The 22,518-nt window shown below is 42.4% G+C and overlaps 1 protein-coding gene across 1 annotated transcript in view; it reads left to right on the forward strand.

Moving 5' to 3' along the window:
* The window catches only part of PLCE1 (phospholipase C epsilon 1), a 376,762-nt gene that overhangs the window by 113,988 nt on the left and 240,256 nt on the right, over window positions 1-22,518 (forward strand). The gene's annotated exons all lie outside the window — the stretch shown is intronic.

Raw genomic sequence — 22,518 nt, forward strand, 5'->3', positions numbered from 1 at the left:
CCCTCCTGGCTTGAAGAGTTTCTATTGAAAGATCAGCTGTTATCCTTATGGGAATTCCCTTGTGTGTTATTTGTTGTTTTTCCCTTGCTGCTTTTAATATTTGTTCTTTGTGTTTGATCTTTGTTAATTTGATTAATATGTGTCTTGGGGTGTTTCTCCTTGGGTTTATCCTGTTTGGGACTCTCTGGGTTTCTTGGACTTGGGTGATTATTTCCTTCCCCATTTTAGGGAAGTTTTCCACTATTATCTCCTCAAGTATTTTCTCATGGTCTTTCTTTTTGTCTTCTTCTTCTGGAACCCCTATGATTCGAATGTTGTAGCGTTTAATATTGTCCTGGAGGTCTCTGAGATTGTCCTCATTTCTTTTAATTTGTTTTTCTTTTATCCTCTCTGATTCATTTATTTCTACCATTCTATCTTCTAATTCACTAATCCTGTCTTCTGCCTCTGTTATTCTACTATTTGTTGCCTCCAGAGTGTTTTTTATTTCACTTATTGCATTATTCATTATATATTGACTCTTTTTTATTTCTTCTAGGTCCTTGTTAAACCTTTCTTGCATCTTCTCAATCCTTGTCTCCAGGCTATTTATCTGTGATTCCATTTTAGTTTCAAGATTTTGGATCAATTTCACTATCATTATTCGGAATTCTTTATCAGGTAGATTCCCTATCTCTTCCTCTTTTGTTTGGTTTGGTGGGCATTTATCCTGTTCCTTTATCTGCTGAGTATTCCTCTGTCTCTTCATCTTGTTTAAATTGCTGAGTTTGGGGTGTCCTTTCTGTATTCTGGCAGTTTGTGGAGTTCTCTTTATTGTGGTGTTTCCTCGCTGTGTGTGGGTTTGTACAGGTGGCTTGTCAAGGTTTCCTGGTTAGGGAAGCTTGTGTCGGTGTTCTGGTGGGTGGAGCTGTATTTCTTCTCTCTGGAGTGCAATGAAATGTCCAGTAATGAGTTATGAGATGTCTATAGTTTTGGGGTGACTTTGGGCAGCCTGTATCTTGAAGCTCAGGGCTGTGTTCCTTTGCTGCTGGAGAATTTGCTTGGTATGTCTTGCCCTGGAACTTATTGGCCCTTGTGTGGTGCTTGGTTTCAGTGTCGGTATGGAGGCATTTGATGAGCTCCTGTGAATGAATGTTCCTTGGAGTCAGGAGTTCCCTGGAGTCAGGGTTTGGACTTAAGTCTCCTGCTTCCGATTATTGGTCTTACTTTTACAGTAGTTTCAAAACTTCTCCTTCTATACAGCACCATTGATAAAACATCTACATTAAAGATGATAAGTTTCTCTACAGTGAGGGTCACTCAGAGAGGTTCACAGGGTTACATGGAGAAGAGAAGAGGGAGGAGGGAGTTAGAGGTGACCCAAATGAGATGAGGTGAATCAATAGTGGAGAGAGTGGGCTAGCCAGTAGTCACTTCCTTATGTGCACTCCACAACTGGACCACTCAGAGATGTTCACGGGGTTATACAGAGAAGAGAAGAAGGAGGAAGGTAACAGAGGTGGCCAGAAGGATAAAAGGGGGGAATGAAAAGGAGGGAGACAGATCCAGCGAGTAATCAGTTCCCTAAGTGTTCTCCACCGTCTGGAACACACAGAAATTCACAGAGTTGGGTAGAGTAGAGAGGGGTTAGGGAGGAGACACAGGCGACCTAGTGGAGAAAAAGGAGGGTCCAAAGGGAGAGAGAGCAGTCAAGCCAGTAATCTCACTCCCTAGTGAAAAATGGGTCCTGAAGATTGGGTCCTTAAAGGTACAAAATTGGTAACAAATACATAAAAGCAAAAATTAAAAATCTAGAGTAGAGTTTGGAATTTCAAAAATACGATGTTAAAGAAAAGAAGAAGGAAAAGAAAGAGAGAAAGAACGAACAAACAAAAACAAACAAGGTCGCGAAAATTATAAAGAAAGTACAGGTACAAAATTGATAACTAATACCAGAAAGCGAAAATTAAAAATCTAGAGTAGAGTTTGGAATTTCAAAAATACGATGTTAAAGAAAAGAAGAAGGAAAAGAAAGAGAGAAAAAACGAACAAACAAAAATCAAACAAGGTCGCGAAAATTATAAAGAAAGTACAGGTACAAAATTGATAACTAATACCAGAAAGCAAAAATTAAAAATCTAGAGTAGAGTTTGGAATTTCAAAAATACAATGTTAAAAAAAAAAAAAAAAAGAAGAAGAAAAATAAAGAGAGAAAACAAACAAACAAATACGAACAATGTCACAAAAATTATACAGAAAATACAGGTACAAAATTGATATCAAATACCAAAAAGCATAAATTAAAAATCTAGAGTAAAGTTTGGAATTTCAGATATACAATGTTATATAAAAGAAGAAGAGAAAGAAACAGAGAAGAAGAAAAAAAAAAAAAGTCACAGAAATTATATAAAAAAAAACTATAGGTACAAAATTGATAGCATATACCAAAAAGTGAAAATTAAAAATCTAGAGTAGAGTTTGGAATTTCAAAAATACAATGTTAAAGAAAAGAAGAAAAAAACAAAAGCAAACAAAAAAAACAAGGTCAAAAAATTATAAAATATATATATATGAAGTTTGCTGAAGAAGAAAAAAATAGGGTCTTTTTTTTTTTTGCAAAGTAATAGGTTATAAAAGTGAAAATTAAAGGAACAATAGAGGACTTAAATTTTTTTTTTAATTAATTTTTTTAATTAAAAAAAAAAGAAAGAATGATCGTAAAAATAATAAAAATATATCTAGGACTTTTTTGGTTTTTTTTTTTTGTGGGTGTTGTGGGTTCAGTTCATTTTTGGCTAGTTCCTTGGTCAGATTTATATTTCTCAAGATCTATAGGCCCCTTCCTATGTAGTCCGTAGTAACCACAGGGTTTTGATCTATTGCCTGTAGCTTCCAAGGCGTTTCCCTCTGTTATATCTTCTTCTGTTTGCTAGTCTCTTCAGTATCTGGTTTCCGCCCTGACTCAAAGGGCACGGTGGAGGACACTTTTTTTTTTTTTTTTTTTTTTAGGCTTACTTGTTCAGTCGCGCTGTGGGGAGGGAGGGAGGGATGCTGCAAACAAATAACACTGGCGTGGGCTCGCAGTGCCTCAGCCACCCTGGGTCTGCCCCTGCTCACAGCGCGTGTAGCCTCCCTGTCCACACTGCTCGGACTCTAGGTTGTTCCGCCGGGAACAATCCGAGGCTGGCCCTGGGCTGCATGCACCTCCCAGGTCCAAGCCACTCAGGTTCAGGCACTCGGGTAGTCTTCAGAGGCACAGACTCAGTTGGGCCTGCGTTTTGTACTCTTCCCAGGTCCGAGCGCCAATTTGCTCTTCCCAGGCGAGCGCCAATGCTGCGACTTATCGCCTCCCCGCCACTCGGTTATCTGGATGTAAAACCGGCGCACCTTCTCAGGCAGATTATTACCGTCCAGACCCCCAAGAAGTTTTAGTTAGCAAAGAAGCCTGCTTACAATTTTATAGATAATGTCTCTCTGGGGCTGCGATTGCCCTCTTCTGGCTCTGGCTGCCTGTCACCGGAGGGGGAAGGTCTGCAGCCGGCTATCTCTGTTCAGTCCTTTGTTCCGTGCGCGGGCCTGGCGGTCTTAGGTTAGGGCTGGCTTTTCATGTGGTAGGTATCCCACAGTCTGGTTTGCTAGCCCAAATTATTTCGCTCAGATAGCGCTCAGGGTATTCAGGCCAGATTCTTACTCTCAGCGATGCAGCCCACGCCGCGCCTCCCTGCCCAGCCCTGGTTTGCTAATGGCGGATGCAGGCGTCTGCGCTGCTTCTCTGCTGGGGGAGTTACCGTAGGGCTCGCAATCTGCGAGTTTTAAATTGTTTATTTATTTTTTCTCCCTGTTATGTTGCCCTCTGTGCTTCCAAAGCTCGGCACAGATTCGGCAGTGAGAAGGTTTCCTGATGTTTGGAAACTTCTCTCTTTTTAAGATTCCCTTCCCGGGACGGAACTCCGTCCCTCCCTCTTTTGTCTCTTTTTTTTTGTTTTTAATATTTTTTCCTACCTCCTTTCGAAGAGTTGGGTTGCTTTTCTGGGTGCCTGATGTCCTCTGCTGGCATTCAGAAGTTGTTTTGTGGAATTTACTCGACGTTTAAATGCTCTTTTGATGAATTTGTGGGGGAGAAAGTGTTCTCCCCGTCCTACTCCTCCGCCATCTTGGCTCCTCCCCTGGACTTACATTTTAATCTGAGTGTTCTTAGGTGGGGCGCATCGCCCCTACCTTTTACCTGCCCTGTGTCTACAACTTGGCCCATGTTAGCCATGTCATTCGTCTGCTTGCCTCCTGTAGGTATTCGAGCTGCTGATGAGCACAGACCAAAGCTTGGAAACGACTGAAAATGTTTTCATTTATTTTTTTATTCCCCTACAAATAAATCATTCTCTCAAGCATCAGTGGTGACATTTGTAGAGTTTATTATTATTATGTTTAATTCCTAGAACTACAGTAAGAGTTTTCTGTTCTCATTTTTGTATGTCATGATGTGGGTTAAGTGGATGTCCCCAGATACCATCTGGTGGCCCTTTCTCTGACCTCTCCATGCAGAAGCAGGCTTACTACATCACCTTCACCTCAGGAAAAACTCAGACCCCTCCCCAGGCACCTCTGACTGCAAAGGTTCCTTTGCCACGCAGGACCAGGAATTCTTTTTGTTTCCCTCCCCACCCAGGAGTACCCAGCTCTCTGGCTGCTATCTTCATCCTTCCACAGCCAACTTCCCACCCCAAACTTTGGGCATTTTCTTGGTGTGTAAACCCTCCCCTTTCTCCCTCTACTACCCATCTCAAGCAGCTCATCACAGTTATTTATTTAGAGAAAGACAGACTGCCACAGGCAGTGCCTCATTTGCATGCATCTGGAGTCTTGGCACCTTGACTACCCTCTGTTGTCCTACAAATAGACACTGAGAGCTTATTTGGAGGTTCTAGCAGGGGAATGCTGCTGCCTGTATACCCTTGACTGAAGAATGGTCCTCCTTCTCATGTGCTTCAACGAAGCACATGACTTCAGGAGGGACATACATGGAGCAGTGAGGGAGGAAGTGGACACCCACGTCTCCAGCCAGATCAGCCAAATTAACCCTGGCGATCAATGGATGACAGGTGTTGCAGTTAGACTCCTTCACATCCTAGTTTGCCTTTAAATGAACATTCTGATGAACACATTTTCCCTTGTCATAACTTATTTTTATAGAGTGGCTTAGGATGCTAATCAACAATGTTTTCTATGGGTGAACATGTTCTGAGTTTCTAATAACTGACTTAAAAATTTGGAACTGATATATTTAAAGTCATGTGGAACTTAGTGAGGCCTGAAAATCCTCAGGAATAGCTTCATGGGAGGTGCATCTAGAGTTAGACCATAAGGGATGTGTAGATTTCAGTTTTGCATTGATCCATTTTCCAGAGCATGGTATTGATTTTTTAAGAATAACTTTTCTAACACCAGATGGGACATCTACATGAATAAGTTCTGCTTGCACTGCTGCCACTGCTTAGTCGCTCAGTTGTGTCTGACTCTGTGGCCCCATGAACTGTAGCCCACTAGTCTCCTTTGTCCATGGGGATTCTCCAGGCAAGAATACTAGAGTGGGTTGCCCTGCCCTCTTTCAAGGGATCTTCCCAACCCAGGGATCGAACCCAGGTCTCCTGCAGTGCAGGTGGGTTCTTTACCATCTGAGCCACAAGCGAAGCCCCAGAATACTTGGGGGGTGGGTAGCCTATCCCTTCTCCAGGGGATCTTCCCAACCCAGGAATCAAATTGGGGTCTCCCACATTGTAGGCAGATTCTTTACCAGCTGAGGTACCAGGGAAGACCATGAATACATTCTACTCTTCTCTTATCAAATAAACAAGGGCTTCCCAGTTGATGCTAGTGCTAAAGAACCGGTCTGCTGATGCTGAAGACATAACAGGTGTGGCTTCCATCCCTAGGTCAGGAAGATCTCCTGGAGAAGGGCATAGCAACCTATTCCAGTATCCGTGCCTGGAGAATCCTATGGACAGAGGAGCCTGCAGGGCTACAGTCCATGGGGATTGCAAAGAGTTGGACATGACTGAAGGGACTTTGCACGCATGCACGCCTAGACAATACAGGGTCTACACCTATTGTTTTCCACAAGGACAGTAGGATTCCAAGGGCCTGGGCCTCTCTTCATTCCCTTCCTTCCCCTTCTCCTGATGCTAAATTCTTATCTTTCATGAAGTGGCTCAAGAATCATCTTTCCTGTGAGATCTTTCCTAAACCTCTGCACCCTCCATCAGTTAGTCTCCCCCTTCCTGCTCTGGAGCACTTTGTTTTTGCACCATTAGCGGAATAGCTGGGGGCATGTCCATGTCTCCAGCTGGACCTGGAGCTCTTTGAGGGAAGTCTTGTGCCTCACCTTCCTCTCCCCATCACTCAGCACAGTGTAAGCCCCAGATGCATCCTCCAGTTTTGTTTACAGCAACACATCACTTAAAAATAGCAGGCTAGGGACTTCCCTGGTGGTCCAGTGGTTAAGACTCCAGGCTTTCACTGCAGGGGACACAGGTTCAATCCCTTGTCAAGGAACTAAGATGGCTCATACCAAGCAGCATGGCCAGAAAGCGAAAAAGAAAACAAAAGTCTAGTAGAAATTTCATTTGAATGTATTAATATTCATGCTGATTTACCTGAGAAAGCAAAATTGGTGTAAAATTAGGTGACAAATCCATGAATGTGGATTTCAGGAGTCATTTATCTTGGAGGACTGAGTTGTTGTTGTTGTTTTTACTAACTAAGCTGCTAACATTCTATTTTTTACATTAAAAGTTCCATGGGGCAAAAGCATTGTCTGAGTCTGACTGTCTCAGGCAGAGCCTGTCTTCCTTTGAGTAAGGGGATGTGTTTGGATCCTGTGGCTGGAAACATACACGTCATGAGATAAATACGTGGGCATTTGCGTTAGGACAACAGATGATATCCTCTTCCCGAGTGAAACGGGAAGAGCAGGGCTTCAAGGAAGGCCTGCACCATGACCCGGCTGACGGAGTAGTATCCAGAATGTGTCCCGCTATTCACTGTTCCCTTCTTATCGTTCTTTGCCTCAGTTTTGCAGATGGGAAACGGGTGAAAGTCAGTGGAATTCTTGTGTCATAAAAAATAACCAACACTTATTTCCTGTGAGTCAGGTAGTGTGTTGAATACATGGGCTCCTTTAATCTAAGATGAGGGCCTTATGAGATGATAACATTAGGATTCCCGCTTCACAGGCAGGGAAACAGCAGCTTAAACAGGTTAAGTGACGGGTTGACTGCAAGTAAATGAAAGAATCTATGACTCAATTCCAAGTCTCTATGACCATAGATGGAGAAGGAAAAGGAAACCTACTCCATTATTCTTGCCTGGAGAATCCCATGGACAGGGGAGCCTGGCCAGCTATACTCCATGGGGTTGCAGGAGTCGGACATGATTTAGCGACTAAACCACCATGACCATAGAGCTTGTCCTTTTACCTCTGACCTGCGTGCATGCGTGCTCTGCTGCTGCTGCTAAGTGGCTTCAGTCATGTCTGACTCTGTGCGACCCCATAGAGGGCAGCTCACCAGGCACCACCGTCCCTGGGATTCTCCAGGCAAGAACACTGGAGTGGGTTGCCATTTCCTTCTCCAATGCATGAAAGTGAAAAGTGAAAGTGAAGTCGCTCAGTTGTGTCTGACTCTTAGCGACCCCATGGACTGTAGCCTACCAGGCTCCTCTGTCCATGAGATTCATGTCCAATTCTTTGAACCCCATGGACTGCAGCCTACCAGGCTCCTCCATCCATGAGATTCATGTCCAGTTCTTTGAACCCCATGGACTGTAGCCCACCAGGCTTCTCTGTCCATGGAATTCTCCGGGCAAAAATACTGGAGTGGCTTGCCATTTCCTTCTCCAGGGGATCTTCCTAATTCAGGGATCAAACTCACATCTCCTGCATTGTCAAGCATGTTCTTTATCACTGAACCACTTGGGAAGCCTCTGTGCTAAGCTGGCCCTATGGGAGCTCTGGAGAGCCTGATAAAAAAGCCAAATAGGTAGAAGGGGTCAGAGATATCCTTATTAGAGTGTGTTCAGTAAAAAGGTAATGAAAATAATGTTAAGTATTTTCTTGAGAGAGCTCTCAGTCCAAAGTAAAGACAGATGCTATAAATCTGCACAGTGGTTGATTTAATCAATAACTTGATCTTTTGTATCCAGTTAAGCTTGGTAGCTCAGACGGTAAAGTGTCTGCCTACAATGCAGGAGACCTGGGTTCTATCCCTGGGTCGGGAAGATCCCCTGGAGAAGGAAATGGCAACCCACTCCAGTATCCTTGCCTGGAAAATCCCATGGACTGAGGAGCCTGGTAGGCTGCAGTCCATGGGGTCGCAAAGAGTCGGACATGACTGAGCAACTTCACTTTCAAGCTTATATGACTATCAGGTGATTTCTAAGACCTGTAAGACCTCCATTGCAGTAGGAGTTCAGAGGATAAAGGTCTTTATTAGGGCTGGACGGGGGCAGTGTGAATGGTTTGAGAGGTATACTGCCTTTTCTGAATTGTGCATTGTTGTCTTTTTTCCTACCAGTAGGTGGAAATAGAACTGAATCTTTCAGCTGAGTCCTACCAGGATTCCTTTCATTTCTGCCTCAAAAGAACAACAACCCAAAAAAGCCCTCAGGAGAAGTTTGCAGCATGCAGTTAGAAAATTGCTATTCTGCAGTCGGACTGGAATATTTCCAGTCTGATGGTCAGATAATGGTTTTATCCTCTTACAAGGCCAGGGTGGCCTTGAAGGAGGCGCTGGCAACCCTGGCTATCCTGTGAACCTTGCTGGACACCCACTTTGAGTGGTTTTTTTTTTTTTTCCCTTTCCTGACTATGCGTCATTTTCTAAGGCTTTTATCTCCAGTTTTAAAACCTTTGTACTTACTGTCAAATTGTGTATGATGGTATTTTTTTCAGGAACTACATTTCTGAAATGAAAATTTACCCAAATTAAAACAGTCCATAGTGGACAAAGTAGGTGAGGAAAGTCTCCCTTGCCCTCCCCACCTTCACCTGCGTTCACCAACAGATACATTTATCTCCATTTAAATAAAAGGGGGATCATGTAGTATGTGTTACACTGCATCTTGCTCTTGCCACGTATCGATGTTTTGAGGTTGCCCATATGTGTGACTGTCTCTAGAACGGTTCTCACCTGGGGCCAGTTTTGCCCCCACCAGACACCTGGCAGTGACTGGACGCATCTTTGGTTGTCAGAACTGGGGTGGATGGTGGTGCTACTGACATCTAATGGATAGAGGACAGGGAAGCTGCTGGACACCTCCAGTGCACAGGACAAGCCCCCACTACAGAGAATAATCTGGTCCCCAAAGTCAGTAGTGCTGAGGTTGAGAAACGCTTTTCCAGAGAACCTCATTCTTTGTAATGGGTACATAGTATTCACAGTCTCCAGTTCTGTGTTGTATTAATCCATTTTCCTACTAGCAGTCTTTTTTTTTTTTTGGTATAGTTGATATTCAATGACACTGTATAAGTTTCAAGGGGACAACATAGTGGTTCACAATTTTTAAAAGTTATACTCCATTTATAGTTGTAAAATATTGGCTGTATTCCCTGTGTTGTATAATAAATCTTTGTAGCTTATTTATTTTATACGTAGTAGTTTGCACCTCGTATTCCCCTAGCCCTGCCTTACTCCTCCCCACTTCCCTCTTTCCACTGGCAGCCACTGGTTTGTTCTCTATGAGTCTGTTTCTTTTTTGTTACATTCAATAGTTTATTTTTTTAGATTCCACATAAAAGTGGTAACACACAGTTTTTGTCTTTCTCGGACTTATTTCATGAAGCATAATATCCTCCAGGTTCCATCCATATTGCTGCAAATGAAGCAAGATTTCTTTCATCTTTATGGCTGAGTGGTATTCCATTGTATATATAACACATCTCTATCCATTCATCTGTTGAAGGACACTTAGGTTGCTTCCATACCTACTAGCAGTCATTTAAAGCTGTTTCTAACCTGTTGCCATTAAAAGCAATGTTGCAATAGTCATTGTTTTACATATTTATGCACTGTGAGATTTTATTTCTATAAGGTAAGGACATAGAAGTAAAATGTCTGCATATAGGGACTTTTATTTTAAAAGTAAAAGACCTACAGACTGAAAGTATTTCATTTTAATTACACAGCAAGTTTATTTGATGGCAAAAGCTAATATGAACTGGCATGAGGGCTAGTTACAATCTTTATTCTGTATACTGTATTTAGACAATTTGTAATTATGGAATACTCCCTTAGTCTCTGCTGGGATGTTACATAATATATGGCATAAGTACTTTGTTCATTTTTAAAATTTTTTATTTAAAATTTTAAAAATTTTTACTGAAATATAGTTGATTTATAATGTTGTATTAGTTTCAAGTATATAGCAACCACTGGAGTGTGTTGTCATACCTTCCTCCAGGGTATCTTTCCAACCCAGGAGTCAAACCCGCATCTCTGATGTCTCCTGCATTGGCAGGTGGGTTCTTTAACACTGTTGCCACCAGGGAAGCCCATCAAGTGTATATATATGTGTGTGTGTATATATATATGTGTGTGTGTGTGTGTGTGTGTGTGTGTATATATACTTTTTTTACACTGTCTTCCATTATAGGTTATTATAAGACCTCACTGGTTTTTTTAATCTGAAAAAAATTGAATATCAATGCTCTCTTAACTCTTTGATGCTGCAGTGATGCACCACGTTTAGTTCCTGTAATAGTCTTATGTTGCAACAAGCAGACAGAAATGACTGATGATTTTGTGTTCTGCATCTAAACCACCCCCCAGAGGTGATTTTGTTCTATAAAGAAAAGCTGTGTGTGTTCAGTTTATAATTCTTGCCAGCGTCACATGGTTTTCCATCCAAATTAATTTATTAGAAAACATCAAGCAAGACCCTGAAAAGCACTTGTTGCCTTGATAGTTATGAATCTCATAAAAAATATTAGCAATATTAGCAATGATTGAATGCTTACTGTGCTTCATCACTAATCAACATTACCAAGTTGGACTTTTATGATAAAACCACAGGGAGGTGGGCTTATCGGACACGACTGAGCGACTTCACTTTCACTTTTCACTTTCATGCATTGGAGAAGGAAATGGCAACCCACTCCAGTGTTCTTGCCTGGAGAATCCCAGGGACAGGGGAGCCTGGTGGGCTGCCGTCTATGGGGTCACACAGAGTCGGACACGACTGAAGTGACTTAGCATAGCATAGCATAGCATACTTAAGGAAGAATCCCATGAACAGAGTAGCCTGGCGGGCTACAGCCTGTGGGGTTGTAAAGAGTCAGACATGACTGAGCGACCTAACACGTATTTAAGGGAACAGGTTTCAGGAGTTGAGATCTTGGGTAAAGTAACATATCTGGGGAGAAGCAGAACCCAAGCTTGCAGTGCAATGTGCTATATCCTTCGCCATGGTTATTCCAGTTCACTTTCCCTCATGAGGACAGAGTTTTAATAGTTTTACATCAGTGGTCATTAAAATTTTTTTGAGAAAAAATGAGTCCCAAGTTGCTTTTTCTCTCAAGGGGCTGCACTTGGATTTGAGGGCAAATAGGCAAATGTTGCTCAAGTCAAGTGAATATTTTCATCACAATGTTAAGAGAAAGTCATCGGAGCAAATCTGAGGTCACACACTCTCCCACCAATGAACTCTAGCGCTGAGCGTTGTTTGAAATAAGAAAATGTTAATGTCCTCCGTGGAGCCTGTATTTGATATAATATTAGGGGAAAGCTTTCAGTTATATTTATTTCTCTTGGTGTAATCCCAAGAAGATGTCAGTTTCCATTATGAAAATTGCAGGTGTAAAAAATATTATCTTCTGTTTGCTACAGCAGAGCCAGTCCAAGAACCCTTTGGAGAAATTCGTGCCCCAAGCCAACTGGAATTTCTGATGCCTAAATTTTTTGTGTGTGACCAGCCTAGGCTGAAGTGGTGTCCAAGAAGGATGCTCCTAGGTTAGTTTTTTTAGCTGCCATTGACATAATCCACTTTGCTACCTCCTGGCTCTGAGAGTTCCTCCAAAACTCAGAATGCAAGGAGCCTTCCCATTCCTCAGCAGATTCCCATTTCTTAATGCTTTTTTCCCACTGTGTCCTCTGCAGCTCAATCTCCTGTTTTCTTAAAGTTTCAAGTTTATCATTGATTTTACTTCAATGAAAGGGAATAATCTGACCTGCACAGTTTTTAATGTTGCTTTTAAATGTCTTTAGCCTTTTACTCATGGTCTTTCACCCTGGGTTAATTCTTTGTGGTTCCTTGGACTTTGAGGAAGACATAGGTACATCCCCCTTGACCATGAGAGCAGTGCCCTTCCTCACAACCACAGAACCTTTCATGGAGCTTTCTGTAGATAGTACACTAACACCTCACAGGCCTGGGCTCCTTTCTGCCTCAGGGCCTTTGCACATGCTGATCCCTCTGCCTGCGGCATATTCTTCTACCTACTACATCTTGGTACCCGGTAGTTGATTTCAGTTCATATCCTCAAGGAAGCCTTCCCCAAAATACACCCGTTCCCCTGCCCATATCAACCATTAGTTTATCTAATAAATCTGTCTCTACCATAAGACTGGACATGGTATTGGGCCAGAGACCACATAATTCAGTCAATAAGTATTTTGTGCAGTAAGTGGACAAACAAGGGCTGTACTTATTCTGGATTTCAAGAGAAGTAGCTCCTCTGCTTTTAAACTTTATTTCTGGACCAATGTTTTTTTCTAAAATGTGCATCTTTCTTCACATCACCCATCTGCCTTTTCACTGTGCTGATCTACTGGCCTTCACACTGGGCCTCTGCAGGGCATCCTGGTTCCCATTCTGGGCCCAGCCAGCCCTCTCAAAAACTGATTTAAATAGATACTTTTATTTTCTGTTGTTCCTTCTCAGTATCAATAAGGTTGTTTTAGATATGGTTTATTTGCTTCTGTTTATTTATATTTCAAGCACACAGAAAAGCAGAGAGAGGCTGATGGCAAACGGCCATGTACCCATTGCCCAGAGTTGCAAATGTCAACGTTTGTAGTGTTTGACTCCATTTTTTTTTTAAAGAAACAAAATGTTACAAAGACCATTATAGACCCTATTCTCCACTCTCTCCTCTTTCCTCAGAGGCAACACCATGTACTCAGTTGTCAGTCCAGTCATTTGAAAATCTGAAAGTGAACTAGAATAGACAGCTTGACATTTTGACTAGCCTTATGAATGGTCAATATTATCTTACTCTTGTGTTCATTAATATTTCCCTGATTATGGGTAAGGTTGAACATTTTTCATATTTGCTAGCTGCATCTAAGACCAGTTTGTAGGTTCTTCCATTTATCTGTTTGGTTGTTTATCTTTTTCCTGTTGGTTTGTAAGTTTTCTTGTGTAGTTAGATTACTCCTTTGCCAATTATTATATATGTTACACTTACCTTCTTCTAGCCTGTAACTTGTCTTTTATCTTTGTTTACATTATCATGCATTTTATAGAAATTTGAGATTTTAATATGATTCAACTAACATTTCCTGTATGTTTTCTACTTTTTTAAAATTAAGAAGCCATTTTCTACTCTGTGATTGTAAAGGCTTTCTCCTCAAAATGTTTTTAATGCTTTGCTTCTCCAAATGGAACTTTCATTCATCTGGATTTTACTGTTGTTGTAATTAGATAGAAATGTAATTTGTTTTTACCAAGCCTTCACATACAGTTGGGTATACTTCTTCTGGGAGGGGAGGAGAAGGAAAGATTTATTACTTGTAGCAAGTAAGGAGAATAATGGGGAATCTTTCCTAAAATAGTGTCCCTTATAATGGCACATTTCTTCCTTTGCCATTTTTATTCTTCTTATTTACTTTTCTTGTCTCATTACACTGCCTAGTACTTCTAGTCCATTATTAAAGGGATGTGTCATTAGCCCTATGCTAAATCTCATTTAATTTGACTACACTAGTAGTCATTAATATAGGTGTTATCTCATCTGTGTAGATGAAGGAAGGAGTGGACAAGTAACCTTTCCAGAATCACACAGCTAGTAAGTAAATAATAGAGTCAGAGTTGAGACCCAGGTTTCAGCAACTACAAAGTTGAACTGCTTATACTACCTTTTGCTCACAAATGACTTAGGAAAAAGATAGTCCCTTTTACCTTCCCTGCTCTTGCCCTGAACCTCTATGTCCAATGAAGAAAGAACATTTTATTGAAGTGATGCCAGAAAAGCACTTCTCGTGTTTCTGAACAAAACCAATAGACTTTGTTTAGTTTAGACCTGCCAAAAGCATATTAAAGAACCATATATGTATGAAACAGTTCTTATTCCAGATGGTATAAACATTCACTCAGGTAATAAAATCACATCTTGGTAGAACTTCAGAAATGAGAAGTAGATCTTCATAGTAAGTTAACATTTTCAGGAATATTGGTGAGTAACTCAAGTTTCCTTCCTCCCTTCCTTTCTCCTTTCCTTCCTCCCTTCCTTCCTTCCCAGCTTCCATCCATGAAAGATCTGAGGCAACTTAGAAAGATCTACCCAAAACAAGGTAAAATTAAAAGATAAGGAAATCAGAGCCAAGACAAAATTGATATAGAAAAATAAAAATGAATTCTAGCCTTAGTGTCATTTGCTGGAGTGTGGCCACAACACAGCCCAAAGCTTCCTAGCAACTGAAATAAAGAAAACCTATCCAGCTACACAATTCACAGGGGGCATGGGATCAAAATAGAATCATTGCTAAAGGGATACACAGTTTTTCCTAATTCGGAGAGAGAGGAGCTTCTGCCATGGCCTTCATATAGGGGCCCTGTGTGGTATTGTGAGCAGTGCTTACCAGCATCTTCTTAGTAATGAGAAAGTGCACCTCACTTGGACCTGGTTCCCATACTTGACCCTGAGCTCCTTGAAAGGGCAGGGATCATATTTATTTTACTCTACATTACATAACAGAGTCCAGACCCCACCTGTTATATAGTAGGTGCTCATAAAATATTTTTTCGGTGAGTGAATATTTGTTCAGTTTAGTTCAATTCAGTCGCTCACTCATGTCCGACTCTTTGTGACCCCATGGACTGCAGCATGCCAGGCCTCCCTGTCTATTGCCAACTCCCGGAGTTTACTCAAACTCATGTCCATTGAGTCAGTGATGCCATCCAACCATCTCATCCTCTGTCATCCCCTTCTCCTCCAGCCTTCAATCTTTCCCAGCATCAGGGTCTTTTCCAATGAGTCAGCTCTTCACATCAGGTGGCCAAAGTATTGGAGTTTCAGCTTCAGCATCAGTCCTTCCAATGAATATTCAGGACTGATTTCCTTTAGGATGGACTGCTTGGATCTCCTTGAAGTCCAAGGGACTCTTAAGAGTCTTCTCCAACACCACAGTTCAAAAGCATCAATTCTTCAGCACTCAGCCTTCCTTATGGTCCAACTCTAACATTCATACATAACTACTGGAAAAACCATAGCTTTGACTAGACAGACCTTTGTGGGCAAAGTAATGTCTCCGCTTTTTAATATGCTGTCTAGGTTGGTCATAGCTATTCTTCCAAGGAGCAAGCATCTTTTAATTTCATGGCTGCAGTCACCATCTGCAGTGATTTTGGAGCCCAAGAAAATAAACTCTCTCACTGTTTCCATTGTTTCCCCAACTATTTGCCATGAAGTGATGGGACTGGATGCCATGATCCTAGTTTTCTGAATGTTGAGTTTTAAGCTAGCTTTTCATTCTCCTTTTTCACTTTCATCGAGAGGCTCTTTAGTTCTTCTTCACTTTCTGCTATAAGGGTGGTGTCATCTACATATCTGAGGTTATTGATATTTCTCCGGGTAATCTTGATTCCAGCTTGTGCTCCATCCAGCCCAGCGTTTCTCATGATGTACTCTGCATATAAGTTAAATAAGCAGTGTGAAAATATACAGCCTTGACGTACTCCTTTCCCAATATGGACCAGTCTGTTGTTCCATGTCCACTTATAACTATTGCTTCTTAACCTGCATACATATTTCTTAGGAGGCAGGTCAGGTGGTCTGGTATTCCCATTGCTTTATGAATTTTCCAGTTTGTTGTGATCCATACAGTCAAAGCCTTTGGCATAGTCAATAAAGCAGAAGTAGATGTTTTTCTGGAACTCTCTTGCTTTTTTGACAGCAGATGCTGGCAATTTGATCTCTGTCTCCTCTGCCTTTTCTAAATCCAGCTTGAACATCTGGAAGTTCACGGTTCACATACTGTTGAAGCCTGGCTTGGAGAATTTTTCAGTATTACTTTGCTAGTGTGTGAGATGAGTGCAATCATGTGGTAGTTTGAGCATTCTTTGGCATTGCCTTCCTTTGGGATTGGAATGAAAACTGGAATATTATTTGTAATATCAATAAAAGCAAATAGCTCAATACAAAAATCAGTTGTATTTCTTTACACTAGCAATGAACAATTCCAAAATGAAGTTAAGAAGAACTTGATATTCTTAAAGAGAAGTTAAGAACAATTCCACTTACAGTATCATCCAAAAGAATAAAATACTTAGGAATAAATTTAACAAAAGAGGTACAAGACTTAGACACTGAAAACTGCAGAAAATCATTGAAAAGCCAAGGGCAAAACGTTGGAGAAAATTTATAAAAAGCAATTTTATGAGAAGTAAAAATATTTATATTTTAGGTATGTGACTTTCTGATGATTTGATTTGATCAAAGACTATAATTTAAAATTTTAAGAGGAATAGGTGAGCTGAGCATACTTTTGGTGATTCTTCATGATTACTTTTTGCATTCAAGCTCCTAGTAGGAAGGAATAGGAAAGAACTAGAGTTTACTTCTTGGTCAAGATCTGAAAGTAAATGTGATATATTGTCAATAAAAGATGCTGGTAAGAACTTCAATGTCATTTAGTTTCTGAGTCATGTCTGACTCTTTTGTGACCCCATGGACTGTAGCCTACCAGCCTCTGTCCATGGGATTTCCCAGTAAGAATACTGGAGTGTGTTGCCATTCCCTCCTCCAGGGGATCTTCCCAACCCAGGGATTGAACCCACGTCTCCTGAATTGGCAGGCAGATTCTTTACCACCGAGCCATCAGGGAAGCCCACTAAGGACATAGATGAATTCATAATACATATATGGTACCATAATTGTTTTGTAAATTGGAAAAGTTTGTATTAGGTCAAATGAAATCAGGATGTACAAAGAAAGTGGGAGACTGCCTCAAATGTTTAGCATCTAATTTATATTGAGGACATTTATATTACTAGTTTCAGTTAGTAATCTGTGTGTATATGTATATATATATATGTATACATATGTATATGTATGTCTTAAAACACACGTCTGCTGTCATTAGTAATTATTACTGAACCCATAATGTATACCTGGCACTTTTGTAAACAACTTTCTTGACATTATCTCATGTAATGCCCATGACTCTGTAAAGGAGACTCCACTGTAATGTCTCCTGTTATAGAAGAGGAAACGGAGATCTAGAGAGGTTAGGCCACTTGCCTGGGTCGCACAAAAGCATGTGAGAGTCCCGGTAACCACACCATAACCTGTGCCCCCAGCCACCCTGCCACATTGCCCTACTTATTTCTCGCTCAGTGATAGCAAACACCAATTTCCTGTGATTGGCCAGAAGTGAATGTCTGTTTCAGGTATAGCCTGTGGATGTACCCTGGGGATCTTATTTTGCTGTTGTCCTCAGGATGCTACAATTAAAGAATTGTCCCGATTTTAAGACTGTCTTTCCGGAGAGTCTCTTGGAATTTTAAGATACCAACTACAGTTTATATGACATTTGCCAAGTTTTGGGCTCAGAAATTTCATTGCACATTGTAAAGTAATTATACTCCAATAAAAAATTAAAAATAAAAAAAAAAAGAAATTCCACTGCTCAAACAGAGGCCTGGACATAAACATGATTGCCAAACTTTGTTCCTGCCTCACAAGGATCCTCGTTCTGTAAAAGTAACAGTTTATAGATAAGACCTTGGGCTCTAGTCAACAGGATCAGTTCATGTTCTGTTTCAACAATAGAACCTTCCACATGGTGTTGCTGAAAGTAAGGCTGTCACTTAGGGCACTTAGCACACCGTGGGGCACTTAGAACGCTTTTAAGAATGGTAGCCGCGAAAACACACAGCCTTTTAAGAGGACTTCGGTGTGAGGAGTGCATCTTAGCAACCGGCAGACCCAGCCTGCAGTTTAGAGCCGAGAACGGCTCTGGACTGCAGACTCCTAAGGCCACCTGGAAACTGGCCAGCCCGGACTTTGAAAATTTAAACATTTTCAAATTTATTTTTAACCAAACTTAAAGAAAAGGGATTCCCACAGTGTGAAGGAGGCTGCTGCAGCTTTGTCATTTCCCACAGGGAAAGGGACCCAGGGAGACTTCTTTTCGTTGGTGGAAGAAATAAAGGGGAGGGCAAGAGTTCGAGGTCAGGAAGAAGCCGTGGACTGGGAGCTTGAATCTGGGTTCTCTGCCAGCTGTCCCTGGAGCTCCCCGCTGCTCTTTCTATGATAAAAGCAGGGGGCTGGAGTGCAGGCCCTTCCAGTGTTGACATTCTGTGAAACCATAAACGCCTCTCTGGAACTACAATTTAATGGGAGCCCTCAGCTTTTATGGTGGGGTCCTTGTAAGTTGGGGCCCTTGGGAAGATGTCTCTGTATCGTTCACTCGAGTCCCAGGGAAGGCATTGTCCTTTTTGTTACCCAGTGCCCTACATCCCAGCTTGTAAATTCCTCTGGAAATTTGGAGCCAGTAAAAAGGTTGTCTCTCGGCTTAAACTCTTACATTTTTTTCTGATTGGATGACATCTGTGATACCCCCTCAGTGTGTTTCTCTTATTGTTCGGTTTGCCAAGAAGCTCAGAGCTAAAGGCAGTGGTTAGCAATAGTGGCTTCCCTCAGACAACTCAGGCCTCTGAATCCTTCTTAGAACTGAGTTGTTTAATTTTATTTACTTTAAAAAACACACCAAATCCTTTTGTGGCATCAAACAGGGCATAAACCATCAGTGTAGGGTAACACAGTAAATGCTTTAGAAGTACAGAACGACGTTTCCCCACCTCCAGCTGTGTCCATCAGCTGCTTCCTTCCCCACTCCCAGCAAGTCAGAAACAGACAGCAACTGACATGGAATAGCACCCGCCTGGGGGCCTCGCGTTCTTCTAAGTCCTTTGCATGTATTTTCTCATTCAACAACCTTGTGTTTGGGGATACGGTTATTTTCTTTATTTAAAGATGAGGGAAGAGAGGGGGTTTCCCTGGCAGTGCAGTGGTTAAGATTCTGTGATGCCAGTGCAGGGGCCATGGGTTCAATCCCCACTTGGAAAACTGAGATACCACAGGCCATGTGGCCTATAAAAATAAATAAATTAAGAAAGAAAGAAAAAAGATGAAAAAAGTGAGCCACTGAAAGATTAAATATCCAGGCGAGGTCTTGCCATCCCTTTCCTTCACTAGTGATGGATAGTCAGGCCAAGGGGTCACATTAGACCCAAAGAATCCCTCTGGCCCTGAGAGTTCCAGGGGCCTAGAGGCCTTGGCTTGCTTATGTGGATAATTAGTAAGCCAATTACAGACAACAGAAAGGGAGAATTGAAGACTGGGGAAACTTCTCTCAATTCCAGCTTCCGTGAGGTCTATTCCAAACTCCAATTGGTCCTGTTTATTTGATGAACTCCATGGAGTCTCAGAGATGTCAACCCACTTTTTGGAGTGTGTATGGAGTTGGGCTGTGGTTGGGGAACGGTTCCTTGGACGTTCCAGTTTCCCCCAGACTTAGATCTGGTAGGAGGCCAGCATGGCTGTTGGGCACAGAGGTTCACTGCCTCCCCTAACGGGGTGGTGGATGCCTTCCCCAGCTTTGCCAGACTTCCAGAGTGGGCACTCAGTCAGGCCATGTGGCCACAGGCCCTGAGCAGGTCCTGCAGGGTGGCTTCTTTAGTACATGCTTCTCACTCTTCTTCACACTGAATGCAGGAAAGGCTGTGGGTAGGCACAGGGTGGGAAATTGGGGCTTCCTTGGTGACTCAGTTGGTAAAGAATCTGCCTGCAATGCCGGAGACTGGGGTTTGATCCCTGGGTTGGAAAGATCCCCTGAAGTAGGAAATGGCAACCCCACTCCTGTATTCTTGCCTGGAGAATCCCATGGACAAAGGAGCCTGGCGAAATACAGTCCATGCGGTTGCAAGAGTTGAGTGACTAAACCACCACAGTCAGAGCCAGGCTCACCATCCAGGACCTGGCATGGTAGACAGACTAGGTAAGAACAGTCTTAGTTTGGCCATTGAGCTCAGTTTGGGAATGTGTCCACAGTCAATATGTGGATGTCTAAGTGTGACCAAAAAATAAGACAGTTTTTAGAAGTAAATAATCCAGACTTTGTACATTCAAATGTATCTCTCATTTAGTCAGTCAACAAACATCGGTTGAACCTCACCCTGTGCCAAGTGCTCTGTCAGATGCTGGGACACTGCACAGGCGAGCTCTTCTGGGCTTCTGGTGGGGATCAAGTGATTCTGCAGGCCCTGCTCTGCTGTGGTCATGTTCCCTGCTCTGGAAGCCTTGTCTTCTGGAACCGCTTTGGGCAGCTCTGCCTTTAATCTGGTATCATTGCTCGAAACATTTTTGGAACTCCCCTTTAGCAATTGCCTTCAGAGCTAGTCGGGGCCACACGGGAAAATCCATCTCACTATTTTATAGCCACACCTAGCTTGTGACCAAAAATGGTATTACCCAGCTTGATGACCCACTTATTCCCCAGACTTGGCTCTAGTTGACTTGCCTGTGAGCCAAAATTACATCCACCCTCTAAGGATGGATATTTACCACCACTGAACATATTAGCAGTAATTTGGGTAATTTTGAAATAACATCTCACTTGCCCCAAACTCCCCTGGTCCTGTGCCTCAGTTGTAATACTTAGCCCAGTCACCCTTGTGGTGGAAAAACCTTCTTCTGCCTCTGTTCCCCCTGGGAGCCTTTGGAGGTCAGGACCACATGTCTATAACCTCTGCAGTGTCCAGCATGAGTTTTGATGTTCAGAAATGTTTATTTATTAAAATGCAGCATATGAGTTCTGACGGAAGTTTCCAAAAAAGTGTTCCAGAATTGCTGCAAGTGATAAAGGGTGTTGTTGGATCAAAGGGCAGTGTAGTGTACATGGAATACATAGGCTCTGGAATCTATCAGGCCTGATTCCAATCCCTACTTGTCCCCTTTACCAGCAGTGTGGCTGCTACTGCTAAGTCGCTTTAGTCGTGTCCGACTCTGTGCGACCTCACAGACAGCAGCCCACCAGGCTCCCCTGTCCCTGGGATTCTCCAGGCAAGAACACTGGAGTGGGTTGCCATTTCCTTCTCCAATGCATGAAAGTGAAAAGTGAGAGTGAAGTCGCTCAGTCATGTCCCATGTCTGACTCTTCGTGACCCCGTGGACTGCAGCTTACCAGGCTCCTCTGTCCATGGGAGTTTTCAGGCAAGAGTACTGGAGTGGGGTGCCATTGCCTTCTGGCCCTACACAAATTCATTCCCTCTGAGCCTCTATTTCTGCAGCTGTGGAATGGAGATAATGATACTGCCTTCTAGGGGCTTTTATCAGGACAAGTGAGAATGTTCATGTAACGCTCTAAGCATAATGCCTCTTGTGTAGTACACTAATTCAATAAATTAGAGTGGTTCTTTTACTATTATTATTGTTGCTGTGTCGTTGTATTGGAGTGAATTCTCATTTGGATGCAGAAATTCTGATTTTTTAAAAAATAACATCTCACTTAGCACTCCCATCCTTTAAAATCATGTGTCGTAGAGATTTCATGCTGAAATGTAGTTGCTAGAACCCAACTCAGTCCAAGCTCCTCATTTTTCAGAGCTCAGAAAGGGAAGTGGGTTGACTGAGGTCACGCTGGTTCATGGCAGAACTGGATCAGGCCAGAGATCCTTTTATGTGACATTTGATTCTTGCCCCTACATTTGGAGGTTTTCCACCTTCCTTCCAAGGGTCTGGCAAGCAGGCTAGGAGCTCTGGGGCCTGGCATTCTTGGGCAGCAGCAGCCAAGGATTTGGCTTATGCCTTTGGGGAACTGCAAACACATGCTTCCCATGCTTTTGTGTAGTAACACTTTGTCACTTTGCAGAGCACAGAGCATGCTTGTGATGGTGTGGTTGTGTAGCTGGTGAAGCCGGCAGGAGCAGCGGGCTGGTGGTCAAGGAGCACACCAGACAGACCTGGTACCATCACTTAGGTAACAGGTTTGAGCTTCAGCTTCTTCATCTGCAGAACAGGAATGGTAATAGTACCTGCCGCATAGTGTTGTTGTGAGGGTTCAAGCACGTTTGCATGTAACGTGCTTAGCACAGTGTGTGGCACATGATAATTACTTTTAAAATTTCACATTATGATCGGTTAAACACATCCAAAATGGAACAGTCTACCTCTGGCATCCCCACCAGTCACAAGCCAATCTCTGATCGGTCTTGAAACCTTACCTGGGTGTCTCTCACAAGTGGGCTCTATTGACAAACCACTTCCCC

Source organism: Bos indicus, chromosome 26 (assembly GCF_029378745.1).
Source record: "Bos indicus isolate NIAB-ARS_2022 breed Sahiwal x Tharparkar chromosome 26, NIAB-ARS_B.indTharparkar_mat_pri_1.0, whole genome shotgun sequence".
NCBI classification, from domain to species: Eukaryota; Metazoa; Chordata; class Mammalia; order Artiodactyla; family Bovidae; genus Bos; species Bos indicus.